The sequence below is a fragment of the Elephantulus edwardii genome, unplaced genomic scaffold (genome assembly GCF_000299155.1).
Source record: "Elephantulus edwardii isolate Elephantulus edwardi_28Jun2011 unplaced genomic scaffold, EleEdw1.0 scaffold00117, whole genome shotgun sequence".
NCBI lineage: Eukaryota > Metazoa > Chordata > Mammalia > Macroscelidea > Macroscelididae > Elephantulus > Elephantulus edwardii.
This window is the reverse complement of record NW_006399867.1, coordinates 5,984,357-5,997,906: the sequence shown is the minus strand read 5'-3', so window position 1 is coordinate 5,997,906 and position 13,550 is coordinate 5,984,357. Positions and strand designations below refer to the sequence as shown.

General features: G+C 43.5%; 1 pseudogene; it reads right to left on the bottom strand.

Moving 5' to 3' along the window:
* Positions 1–9,492: 9,492 nt before the first annotated feature.
* Positions 9,493–13,144, bottom strand: LOC102864487 (annotated as a pseudogene).
* Positions 13,145–13,550: the final 406 nt, after the last annotated feature.

Genomic DNA, 13,550 nt, shown 5'->3' with positions numbered 1-13,550 from the left:
ACCACCACACCACCACCACCACCACCTCCACCATCTCCTCCACCACCACCACCTCCATCACCACCACCACCACAGCACCACCACCTTTGCTCTATGCCTATTAGCTATTTTGTTCATTGCTATCTCCCTGGTGACCTAGTGAGTAAGAAGTTATGCTTCTTAACCCAAAGGCATTCAGTTCGAATCCACCAGCTGCTCCAGGGGAGAAAGATGGACAATCACCTACCATGATTTACAGTCTCTGCAAACCTGTTGGAGGGTCACCCAAGAGTCAGTTCCCACTTGAGGGCACACAACAATACAAGATATCCCTGCACCTAGAAGCACACTTAATACGTGTTCAATAAAGGATACTCAGTAGTTAATCAATTAGTATTCCCTGGAGGCGGGAATGAAAACCAGCCTTTAGGGGATAACCCTTCACCTGCATAGTTGGTTCCAAGGAGTAGCTGCTTGGGACCTGGGCATTTCGTACAAAAGCACTGAGTCATTTCCTCTGACTTCGCGCATCTTTCCACATCCCCAGGCCACCCTCCTGCCTTGTCCCTCGCACCCTCTGGCCATGTCCTTACCCTCCTCTTTCTCATCTCCGCCATGACTGCCCAGCATTTCCAGGGTCCTCCACCCTTCACTGACCATGACACTCACCACTTGACCTGCTTCCAGGATATGGCACAGGTCACAATTCACTCCACTGCCTGCTGTCCTGTTGAACCCACCACAGTTTTGGAGGCAGGCGCTAAACGAGTTGTTTCAGTTAGTTTCCATTTATGGCACACCCCCTGAGGTGAGGGCCGAGAGGACTGTGACAAACCAGGCAGAGGTGGTTCCTTTACCCAATGAGCTGAAGACGCAGGGAGGGAGACAGCCAGGAAACAAATAAAAGCATGAGCAGTTTTCACGTCACAATTATCTTAAGTGCTGTGGAGGAGGAATGAGCAATGCTTACTCTGGTAGCCTAGTGGCAAATATCTGCACTGCAATCCTGAAGGTACACAGTTCGAAGCCACCAGCTGCTCCATGGGAAAAGGATGAGAAATCTCCTCTTGTGCGATATTGTTGTTGTTGTTGTTGTTGTTATGTGCCGTCGAGTCGCTTGCCACTCATAGCGACCCTATGTACAACAGCCCTAAACCCTGCTCTACCTGTGCCAATCTCATTGCCTCTGACACACCCATCCCGATTACCCCAGTCACTGAATCAATCCACCTCATAGAGGGTCTTCCCCTCCTGCGCTGTTCTTCCACCCTACCAAGCATGATGCCCCTCTCCAAGGGCCTGTCCCTCCTTACAACATGTCCAAAGTATGTCAGACGAAGCCAGAATCCTTGCCTCCAAGGAGCAGCCTGGTTTAACCCTCTCCAGGATGAATCAGTTTTCTTGTCAGTCCATGTATATTCAATACTCTTCTCCAGCACCACAGCTCAAAGGCATCAATTCTCCTTCTATCCTCCTTAGCCATTGTCCAACTATCTGATGCATAACAAGTGATAGCAAAGACCATAGCCTGTATCAGATGCACCTTAGTCTCCAGAGTGATACCATTGCTCTTCAATACCCTGGAGAGGTCCCTAACAGTAGACTTTCCCATTGCAATACGTTTTTTTTTAATTTCCTGGCTACTGGTTTCAAGAGTGTTGACCATGGAGCCAAGCAGAATGCCTCTGAAAACCTGCTGGAGGGTCAGCTATGGGTCAGTTCCAACACTGTTACATTACAAGAAATGACAACTGTATGACTAAACGTTTAGTGCAGCTAAGCTCTTGGCTGTTGACCAAAAGGTTGGCAGTTTAAATACTGGCTGCTCTGCAGAAGAAGGATGTAGCAGTCTGCTTCCACAAGGATTATAGTCCTGAAGCACTACGGGCCCTTTGACATTGACCTATAAGGCTGTTCTAAGTCAGAGCTGACTGGATGGTAATGAGGTTAATCTCATTTAACCTTCACAACAACTCTGTTCTCAACGTGTAATCAGTGTTGTTCTGTTTTACAGATGAGAAGAGGATGCTTCTCCCATAATTGAGCCAACCAGGGACTAGCGAGGCAGCTTTGAACTCAGCCATGCTAACCCTGGAGTTCTTGGATAGTGAAAATAGCTAACCTTCACTAAAAGAGACGGAGGGTTTAAATTTACTCGGAATCACCCCAGAAGAAAGGCCTGGTGATCTATACCCCAAAAAATCAGGCAGTGAAAGCTCTCAGAGCACAGCTCTTAAATATATAGGGCTGTCATGAGATGAAATTGACTTGATGGGGACTGGCTACAGCTATGTTACCTGCATGTCTGGTAGAGTAGAGAGGTCAACCAAAAGGAGGGAAACCCTCCAAGACATGGACTGACACACTAGGTACCCCCGTGGGCTCAAGCACACCAGGGATCCTGAACATGGATGCTGGACCAGGCCACAAGGCATACGTGCTCCTGTTCTCATGGGCCATCTCAATGGCGATGACCAGTACAACGCATACTAGCTCAGAACACACTAACACTTCTAATCTTCAACACACTGCCTGGTGGCTTGCCTATGACACAGTCTGGTGCAACATCTGGAGAAGTGTTTGGAAAGGGAGATATTTAAGAGAGAAGAGCAGAGCGGCCAGAGAAGGCGAGGGGAGAGGAAAGTATCATGGGCAGAGGGAACAGAAGGTGTGATGGGTGTGAAGGTGGGGATGGAAATCAGCGTATCTAGAGCCAACAGGACCACAGACTGGGGGCAGGGAGGGTGGTGTGAGCTGAGGGTGAAGGATGGGTAGGGGCCAGATGTGCAGGGCTTTCCAGCAGTTAGATAATATGGGGTTCATCCTATAAACCAGTAAAGATGATTGGCTTGGGTTTTTTTTTTTAATGGTACATTTCACATGATGGAATACTACGCAGCACACAGGAGCAATGATTTTGTAAGTCACTGCCTAACTTGGGAGGGACTGGAGAGCATTATACTAAGTGAGTTAACTCAGTCTCATAAGGACAAATACTGTATAAGACCGTTATTATAGAATAAGGATCCAAGGGGGATGGGGAAGTTGGAAGCAGAGGGGTCAGGATAGGGAGGCTTAATCATAAGGTCTGATGGGTGGAGGGGTGTGAAGGAAATGGGAACGATCTGGTGTGAAAAGCAATGTATGCTGGCTTGTAAGTAAACCAGTACATAGTAAAATAATAATAATAATTTTAAAAGAAGATGCTTGGTTTTTAAGCAGAGGTGGAGAGTGGGAGTGGGGCGAGAAGGCAGCGGAGGGAGGACACATTAGATTTGTGTTTTATGGAGGATAGTTCTACTCTGTACATTTGGGTCACCAGCAGATGAACTTGACTCGTAGGTAATAACAAGCACAGTAACTAGACAGCTCAAAGAGAATCGATGAGAGGAGGCAGCTGCTGATTGCAGGATATATGCAAAGATTCTGCTCTGGGGAGACGGGATGTCTGCCTGGGCTGTAGCTTATGTATAAACAAAACTGGGAATTGCACCCAGGTTCTGACTCTAAAGAGATGTTCCTTCCCTTCTCTAGCTGCTGCCTCCAGTGTGGGCACCCCCTAAACGCCTGCAGCCGTGCCCACGGGGTTAGGAAGTCCTCCAGGGGTTAATAGGACAGCAGTTCTGCTCGTTCGCTCGCTCTCTCATCAGCACCCAGGTTCTTGTGCCACCCCCAATGTTACAAGTCTTCATTCACTAATTGAGAAAAATCTGACCTAGCGCATCTGGCCGCCCAGTTGACATTATTGCGCCCATTATTCACCACCTCACTCAGCACCTGCCGCCTCCCAATCCCAGCCTGAGAGCGTGCCAGGTGCCCAGTTTGTCCAAACACTGCTACTACTATTCTCTGTATCGAACCAGGTCCTTGCTCTGCTCCACTGTCCGTCCACACGCTTGGGGGCTGCAGGCATCTCTGGCATGTCTGCCTGATTGGAGTTGCCAGCAGAGTCCCGAGCTCTAAGGACCCACCCTCCTAAAGGCTCTGGCTTGCACTGGGGATGACATTCTGCTCTGCTGAGAACAGACCTCAGGATCCACCTGTCAGGACAGGGGAACGAGAGAGGAAGCCAAACTAGCTGGTGTCCTCAGGGAGGTGATTGCAGGTTAGAAAGTAGAGAAAAGTGCTCTGTGCTCAGTGAGGCAAAGTGGTAGTTGTTGTAAGGTGTCGTCGAGGATGACGAAGAGCAACCCTATGAACAGCCGACCTGAATCCTGTCCTCTCCTGTGCCATCCTCATCGTCTCCGACACACTCGAGCCTATTGCTGAAGTCACCGTTTCAATCCGTCTCCTTGGGGGTCTTCCTCTCCTTTGCAGACCCTACATCTTTCCAAGCACAACGTCCCTTTCCAAGGAATAGCCTCACCTGGCTACATGTCCAAAGTATGAGAGACGAAGCTTCACCACCTTTCCTCTAAGGAACTCTCTGACTGCTCTTTTCCAAGGCTTATATATGTTTGTTCTTTGGGCAGTCCGTGGAATATTCAGTACTCTGACCTTCTCTTCCTCCAAGCATCTAGACATTGGATAGACAATTATGTTATTTTATATTGTTATGTTTTTTGCTCTATTATACATATATACATACATGTGTGGTGGTTGTGTACTGCAGAGTCGGAACTGACCCATAGAGACCCTCTGGTGGGTTTTTAGAGGCAGTTAATCAGATGGGAAGAAATTGTGCATCCTTCTCTGAGGAGCAGCTGGTGGCCTCAAACTGTGCACCTTCAGGATTGCAGTGCAGCAGACACACACACACACACACACACACACACACACACACACACGGAGCTTTGCTGGCTTAGTGGGAAGGAGCTGCATTGTCAATCCAAAGACAGATGCTTTGAATCCACTAGCTGCTCTGTGGGAGAAAGAGGAGAAATCTCCTCTGTTGTGATTTACAGCCTCTGAAAACCCTCTAGAGGGTCAGCTAGGAGGACATGTCAACAACACCAGCATGCACATAAACAGATATATTTACTTTATCATGTGTTTGATATTTTGAATATACATGTATGTGTGCTGCTGAAGGTATGCTCCTGACACTTGTTGTTACATGACTTGTGGAGACCTCATGTGTCAGAGTCGAACTGCACTTGGCTGTTCTAGAACTCTCTTGGCTGTAGTCTTTACAGAAGCAAGCTGCCGGGACTTTCTTCTCCTCATTGCTGGATGGGCTTGAACAACCAACCTTTAGTCATTTGCACCAACGACACTGGGACTATCACCTGTCTACCGAGTTAGATATAGACTGATATACAGATTCATAAATAGATAGGCAGAAAGATATGTACATATAAAATATTTACGTATCTATACTGGCAAGAAGCTGTGCTGCAATCCTGAAGGTAAGCAGTTCAAGGCCACTAACTGCTGCATGGGATAAATTAGCTGCCTGTGAGAACCTGCTGGAGGGTCAGCTATGGGTTGGTTCCAACTCAAAGATACACAACAACAATAATGTATACATATAGATATATATTTGAAGGACTATCACCTTTCTACCTAGTAAGATATACAGATAGTACCTTGTGTATGTACACATACACACACACACACATACTACATTTATACACACAATGCATATAGACATGTAATGCATGTAAACACATACAACATATATATATATTATATATACACACACATATACACTTATCTAGACAGATATAGGTGTATATTTAAAGGGAAGTGATTAGATTATTGAAGGCAGAGAGTAAATGGCATGAGCATTTTTTTCAGTCTTATTTTATATTACTTTTTCTTTTTAAAAGACTAGTTTATTTATAAAATTCAAATATTTTGATTTGAGAACAGATTCTTCTAATTTCCCTCACCCCCTCACCCATCAAATTGTATCACCCCATATTAATCTCCCCCTCCCCCTGCACATCCTCATCCCACTGCTTCCACCCTCCCCTACCTCCCTTGAATCGTATACTCATTCTACAATAATAACAAGAGGATTTTGAACCTGAAGACTTGCTATGGTTCAGTCACATATTCTCTAGATTCAAGTTCTGTAAGCTCTCTGGGCCTCCTTTTTACTATCTACAAAATAAGAATAAGATTCACAGGTTATTGTTTGGGAGACAGTACACTGCATGGCTAAGGTTCTGAGTATCTGGATCCCCTCAATCAACTGTACTTTCCCAAATGATTCTGTCAGAAGAGTTTATATAGTGAGCAAGAGCAAATGGGAAACCAGGAGGGAGGAGAGAGAAGCCTGTGTTTCATGATAATAGTGCCTGAAAGAGAGTAAAGGGTCTGTCTTCCTAGTACAGTCAGACTGAGGGAGGGCTTGGAGGTGCCTGGTAGGTTGGCCTCTCTAAAGGGATGCCCTTTTGGTGACTGTTTTGACTCTTGACCCCACCATTCATTCAATGAATGAACTGGCACAATACATAACAGGCTAGCGATTTCTTTATCCACGTGTGGTACATAGAGATAGGAGGTGCAGAAGGGCAAAATTCCATCCTTTTTAAAGGAAAAGACCAGAAAAATGGGAGCAGATAGCAAGGTGCACTCCTTCTGAAGCATTCTCTAAGTTTTGTTCTTTACTCAGGATTAAATGGCTAAATCAGTGGAAGGTTTAGAGAAGAGATCTCCTCTTTGAAGGGAAGATCAGAACTGTATCTCTGCAATTTTGCTTCTACTTTCAGGGGCACTATCTCCCCAAATATCCATGGATACTTTTCCTGGATAATTCAGTGTTCGGTGAGCAGAATTCTCGGAACTACCAACTCACTCATTAAATGAAGTTTTCTTCCCGTACAGAATGCAGAAAGTTCAATGTTCATCTCCGATTACACTCAGTGGTGTTGTCCAGCACAGCTTCAGGTGAGCATGCCCTCTGTGATGGTCAAGGTTGGGTGACCTCTAACAAGGGTTAAACTTACTGCTGCTGAATCTCTGGTTTAACAGATGAGATTGTAGGTCTTTGCTTTAGTGAAATCTGATACAAGGCAATCATTCCTTTGCTGAAAGGAATAATTTCCTCGATGAGTTCTGCTATGAGTAGTCAAATCAGTTGAAAGGGAATTTTCTTAGTGATAGGGCCTGCACAGAATATACATGAATGTCTGGCAAGACTTTCCTGCCTTTTACTTGATCTAGAACTTGACTCTGCCTTTTCTTCATCTGGCCTCTGTGTCATTAGACTTAACGTGCCATGACACTTGCTGTTCTTGGATGTGTCATCCTAGAAAGCCTGAAGCTTGTATGAGTCATTTCCTTGAGAGATATATTCATATTCATTCTCTCTCTCTCTTTCTCCTTCTCCTCCTTCATCTTTCTTCTTCTTCTTCCTTCTTCTCCTCCTCCTCCTCCTTTTCCTTCTCCTTCTCCTCCTCCTTATTCTCCTTCTCCTTCTTCCTCTTCCTCCTTCTCCTTCTTCCTCTTCCTCCTTCACCTCCTCCTTTCTCCTCCTCCTCTTCCTCCTCCTCCTCCTCCAGAGAACCCAGCCCAAGAAAATGGACATTTGGAGTGAAAAACTTGGAAAGATGAAATTTCTAAATTGGTTCTCAAGTCTGACAACTCTTAGAGGTGATAGTGTCTCTGCCTCTATTGTAAAGAGGGTTCTGATAATCCACGATGTAAGGTGGCTGATATCCAAAATATCACCACCAATAGATCAATGATTGGGTGGAGCCCTAGTGGCAAGAAATGAAGCTGCCCCACAATCCTGAAGGCACCAGCTGCTCCATGGAGAAGGGTGAGCAGTCTCCTCCTGTATGATTTACTGCTTCTGAAGACCTGTGGGAGGGTCAGCTATGGGTCAGTTCTGACTCGACAGTATACCACAACAACAGATCAAGGGTTAATGAGAAGTGAGGCTCTGGGTAATCATGTTTAATATTTTTATACCATTTTCTCGGCATGAGTTTAGGAAGTGTTCACAAAGTGGTGAAAGAGATGAGCTCAGAGTTTTTGAGCTGTAGTTCCAGCACGAAAGATCTCAAAGTTTACACTTGTGCCTTGAAGACTGAGATGTCTAATAACAGATATTGCTGAAAATCAAATCCAAAATCTTCCGTTAAGAATCGCTGAGTTACAGTGACAATTGAAGTACCAACCTTGAATGGTTTCTGAAGTGGACATAAAGGTATTTATTGACTTGGAAGAAGTAAGATCCTAAAACCTGGAAGAGGGGCATATTGACAAATAATTAGGAGATGGGGAACACTGAGACTCTAAATTTTGTCGAACTAGTCCTGTCAACAGAATGAGTTCCATCTAATGAAATGAACATCCATTACATGAATCTAATGAAATTAACCCAACTGTACTTATTGAAGGTCAATATCTGGCTTTTCTCCATTGTGGGATTACCTGAGGCAAGCAAATGCCTTACAAATCTTACTTATATTCCCCAGAATCATTCCCACCATGCATATTTAAGCTCGTATACCTAGGTTGTTGTTATTAGATGCCTTTGAGTTATCTATGAACAAAGATTTTGGACCCCATTCTACCTCGTGCCGTCCTCATTATCTTTGATACACTTGAGCCCATTGTTATAGTCACTGTATCAAAACGTCTGGTTGAAGACTTATAACTAGAGTGAAATCCTGGTAGATCTCAAAAGGTGAAGCATAAACCATGGTCCAAGAAGAGGGATGATTCACTCCAAAAGAAGTGCTAGATTTTCCCAATATGTACAAACAGAAATCAGGAGACTATGTCTGGGAATGATTTTGAAGGATGTGGGATAATGGTACAAAGAACATAAAATTCCATCTGTCTCAGTTTAATTGTTTGGACTCACTAAGTTCAGGTTATTAATGGAGTTGTAGTTCAGGTCCATCTCCTAGTGAGTCTTGGAGCCTGTCCTGTTAGTGAGTGTCACAGTTCCTGGGCGTCTAATTGGAATAGGCCTTCTCCACAACTGGCAGAACCCCCACAGTGCATCTCTGATGGGAAGAGAAATGTCTCTTAGAACAGAGAAAACAAAATAGAAGTCTTTAAAACTACCTCCCCTTAGCCGTAGTTCATCTTTCAGCCACACAATAGATAGACCTATAAGATGAATAATAACATCAGGGATATGTACACAATCCCTATAACAATCAACCAGACAAGACTAAAAGGCAAAACAGACCTAGGGATAAAGCTCAGAGAGCAGGAAGAGCCATGAAAGAGGATAAACTGACATGGTAAACGCAGGCAGGGTATGAAAAAAGCACCGTCACGTCATGGGGATGGGGATAAATGTCAAGAACCAACATTTGTACAAATTGTGGAATGGAAAACTGATTTGTTCTCTACATTTTCACCCATGTCACAATAAAAAGTTAAAAATTAAAAAACCCCAAACAAACTGAGCTTGGTCATATTGTTATAGAAAAACAGTAAATGCATGATAAGATAAGAAGAGGATTAACCTTTATTTTATTGCATTGTACACTCTCTTTTTTTTTTTAGTCAAACAAATTTAATCAGGTTAATACCAAGAATCAAGGTGCAATTACAAGAAAAGTTGCTTTTATTTTTACATATTTAAATTTTTCATTGCCTTTACTTGTAAGGTGTTGAAGGTGGGACCCACTCGTGAATCTTCTTTCTGGTGGTGGAATAAGGTACATATTGTTCTGGGGTGCCGGACTCGTTGAACCTATGGTTCGTCCAAATGAACTTACGAGCAATAGGTGGCTTTGTAGTTGGCGGATCACCATGCTTCCATCCACATCCCAGAATGTGTTTTTGCCATTCATTTCGGTAGTATACATAACCCATCGGTGACGACCAAAAAACTGCTTGTTGTCTTCATAGTATTTGTTTCCATATTTATCTTCCCCTACTAATGTACCGACCCTCACATCATTTGCCCTGAAGAAAACTCTTAAGTAGCCGCGGAGGCCGCCATGGCCGCTGATCTGCTGCAGCCTGCGTTTTTCCTCTCTTTGTCTTTTAACCTAAACAAATAATAGCATTGAAAAAGAGAAAGAATATACTTCTTTAAAGTGTTAAAAAGCAAAGTCACTTTGCATGTTGTCTACAGCAGGGTATTCATATGCATATGAAAGCTGAATGTGATGGGAAAGGTTATGCTTTCACTTGGCTGCCTCAGTCCAGATGGTTGAGATGTGCTCATTCTCTCTCTTTTTTTAAAAAATAATTTTGTTTTATTATTTTTGTGTGTGTGCCGTCAAATCAGATCTGACTGGTACAGGAGGAGATTGCCCCTCCTTCTCCAGCAGAGCATACCTGAGAAGCACTCATTCTCTTGATGGGCTTTCACACTAGCAGACTGAGGAGTCAGGGGTGTGGCTTGTGTTAAGCATATAAGAAAGTCTGGTGGAGTCAGCTCACTCTTTGCTAGATCTTCATCTTGCATGTGGTTCCTCAGTTCTTTGGTTCCTTGGACCAGTGGCTTGCCTTAACTGCCCATTTTGGGGTTTGTCAGCTTCTGCAGCTACTTGTTAGTCTCAACAAAGGCATGAGTCATTGCTTTTAGAGAAATCTCTCTCCTACATATATGAGGGAATTCTCATGGCTTAGGAGTAAGGAATCGAGCTGTCAGTTCAAAACTAGCAGCTGCTCCATGAGAGAAAGATGACCAGTCTCTTCCCATGTTATTTACAGGCTCTGAAAACCTGCTGGATGATCAGCTATGAATCAGTTAGTGGCCTATTTTATATATATGTATGTGTGTGTGTGTGTGTGTCTACACGCGTATATACGTATATATGCATACATATACACACATATATACATATACACATATATACATATACACACACATATACACACATACACATATACACATATACACATACTATATCTATCTATCTATCTATCTATCTATCTATCTATCTATCTATCTATCTATCTCTATCATCTATCTGTGTACCTATCTCTCCTCTGGTGTCTGGGTGGTGGGGTGGGGGAAGGTTAAGGAGTTGCATTACCCATCCAAAAGCAGATGATTCTAATTCACAGAATAGATATGTTGTTGTGGTTGTATACCATCGAGTTGGATCCTCCAGTGAGTTTTCAGAGGTGGCATATCACACAAGAGGACATTGCCTATCCTTTTCCCTAGGAGCAGCTGATGGGTTAAATTTTACCAGTGAGCTATCAGAGCACAGACACCCTATGTTGTTTGTTGTTGTGTGCCATCAGGTCACCTGCTACTCATAGCGACCTTATGTATAATAGCTCTGAATGCTGCCCTACCTTAAGGCATTCTCATTGACTCCAGCACACACTACTCACATTATTCCAGTTACCGCATCAGCCCATCTCATCTGGGGTCTTCTTCTCTTGCACTGTCCTTTCACCCTTCCAAGCATGATGTCCTTCTCTAACATGCCATAAGTACGTGAGCTGGAGATTCAAAATCGATGTCTTCAAGGAGCAACTTGGTATCACCCACTTCTATATAGACCTATTTGCTCTCTTGGCAGTCCACGGTATGTATGTTCGATACATTTTTCCAGCACCACAAGTCAAAGGCATCGATTCTTCTTCTGTCATCTTTAGTCCAGCTCTCTGATGAATAGCAAGGAATTGTGAAGACCATGGCTTGGATCAACTACACCTTAGTTTCTAGCCTGATATCATTGTTCTTTGGCACTTTGGAGAGGTCCGTGATAACAGACTTCCCCAGTGCAATCCATCTTTTGATTTCCTGATGATTGGTGCCAAGAGTGTTGATTGTGAACCTAAGCAAGCTGAAATTGTTAACAACCTCGATCTCTTCTCCATCTATCATGGTGCTACCAATTGACCCAGTGGTGAGAATCTTGGTCTTCTTGATGTTGATCCATATTGAGGATTAGAGTTCTTGACCTTCTGCCTCAAGCACTTTGGGTCCTCCTCAGTTTTAGCAAGCAGGTCATCTGCATAATGTAGATGGTTGACAAGTCTTCTTCCAGTTCCAATGTTACATTCCTCCCCATGAAGCCCAGCCTCTTGAATGATCTGTTCTGCATATAGATTGAAAAGTTTTGGAGACAGGATGCATCCTTGACACACTCCTTTCCTGATTTTGAACCATGCAGTGTTTCCTTGCTCTGTTCTGAGGACTGCTTTCTGGTCCCAGGATAGGTTTTGCACGAACATAATCAGGTGTTCTGGAATTCTTCTTCTCAAGATTAAGCACAAAGATAGACATTCCTCTAGTACTCTTTGCTTTCAGCCAAGATCCATCTGGCATTGGCAATAACGTCTTTAGTGCCATGGCTTCTTCTAAACCCAATTCAAATTCTAAGATTTGCTGGTGTCTAAGCTTGCTTCATATCTTGTTGGACTTTATGGACTTGTTATCAGAAGGGGCTGGTTCTTGAAGAAAGACATCGTGCTTAGTAACACTGAGAATCAGTGAAAAAGAGAAAGGTCCTCAACAAAATGGATTGATATAGTTACTGGGCCAAGAAGATCACACATGACAGTGATTGTGAAGATGGTTCAGGACCAGGTAGTGTTATGTTCTCAGAAGCAAATCGATGGCACCTAACAACAACAACAACAACATGTATGATGAAATCCTGGGGTTTAAAATTGCACATTCTAAGAACCCCACGGGTACATAAATTGCTTTGTTGAGAACAGGGTGCTCTAAGGACTCAATTACTACGATCATCCTGATTATGACAGCAAGTTAGAGTGAACAACTCTTAATTGAACTGATTACATTGTGCCGGCTGTGTACTCAGCTCTGTAAGTACGGAGGAGAATAAGAAGAACTGCAATTAATCTTTATTGCATGGTTACTACTTCCTTGAGATTGTTCTGCATGCTTTACATGCATTGATGACATTACTTTCCCAAGCACTTTGGAAGGAGTCTCCATGTTCCTTAGCACAGTGCCCCAGCTACAGAGCAGGCTGTTAAAGGCACCAGCTAATAAGTGGAAGAGTAAGTTGGCATTTTAAGATACCGATGTAATGTTTTTTTCCCTCCATCATAAAAATTTCATACATATATATGAAAGATCCCTTGGTAGCACAACTATTAACTTTAAGTCATCTTAACAATCCAAAAGGCTGATGGTTCTAAGTCATTCAGAGCAAAGTCATGCAGACAGGCTTGGAGATGGGCTTCTGATTGTCAAGATCTGCCTTGAAAACTCAGTGGAACTGTTCCAGTTGGCACACATAGGTTGTCAACGGTCAGAATTAATTTGATGATAACTAGCAACCACACACACCTTGTTCTTGTTCATGTTGGGTGTGAGTGAGTAGATTCAGGCTTACAGGGACCCCAAGTGACAGAGTAGAATTGCCTCGTGGTATTTTCTTGCCTTTAGTCTTTATGGATGAAAGCCCTAGTGATGCAACAAAGCTTAAGTGTTTTTTTAATAACCAAAATGTTGGGCAGTTTGACCTCCCAAGCCACTCAGCAGAGAAAAGGAAGTCCTACCAGGAAGTACTCCTCTTCCCTAAAGAGTTATCGAGTCAGAATCAACTAGTAGCATTGAGTCTGGTTTGGCTCTGGTAATCGTTACAGAGGCAGATTTAACAATCTTTCTCCTGCACTGTCATTGGGTAGGGTGGAACTGTTGCCTTTTCAGTTAGCAGTCAAGGGCTTTAACTACATCACCAGGCTTCTTTAACAATAGAAAGATAAAT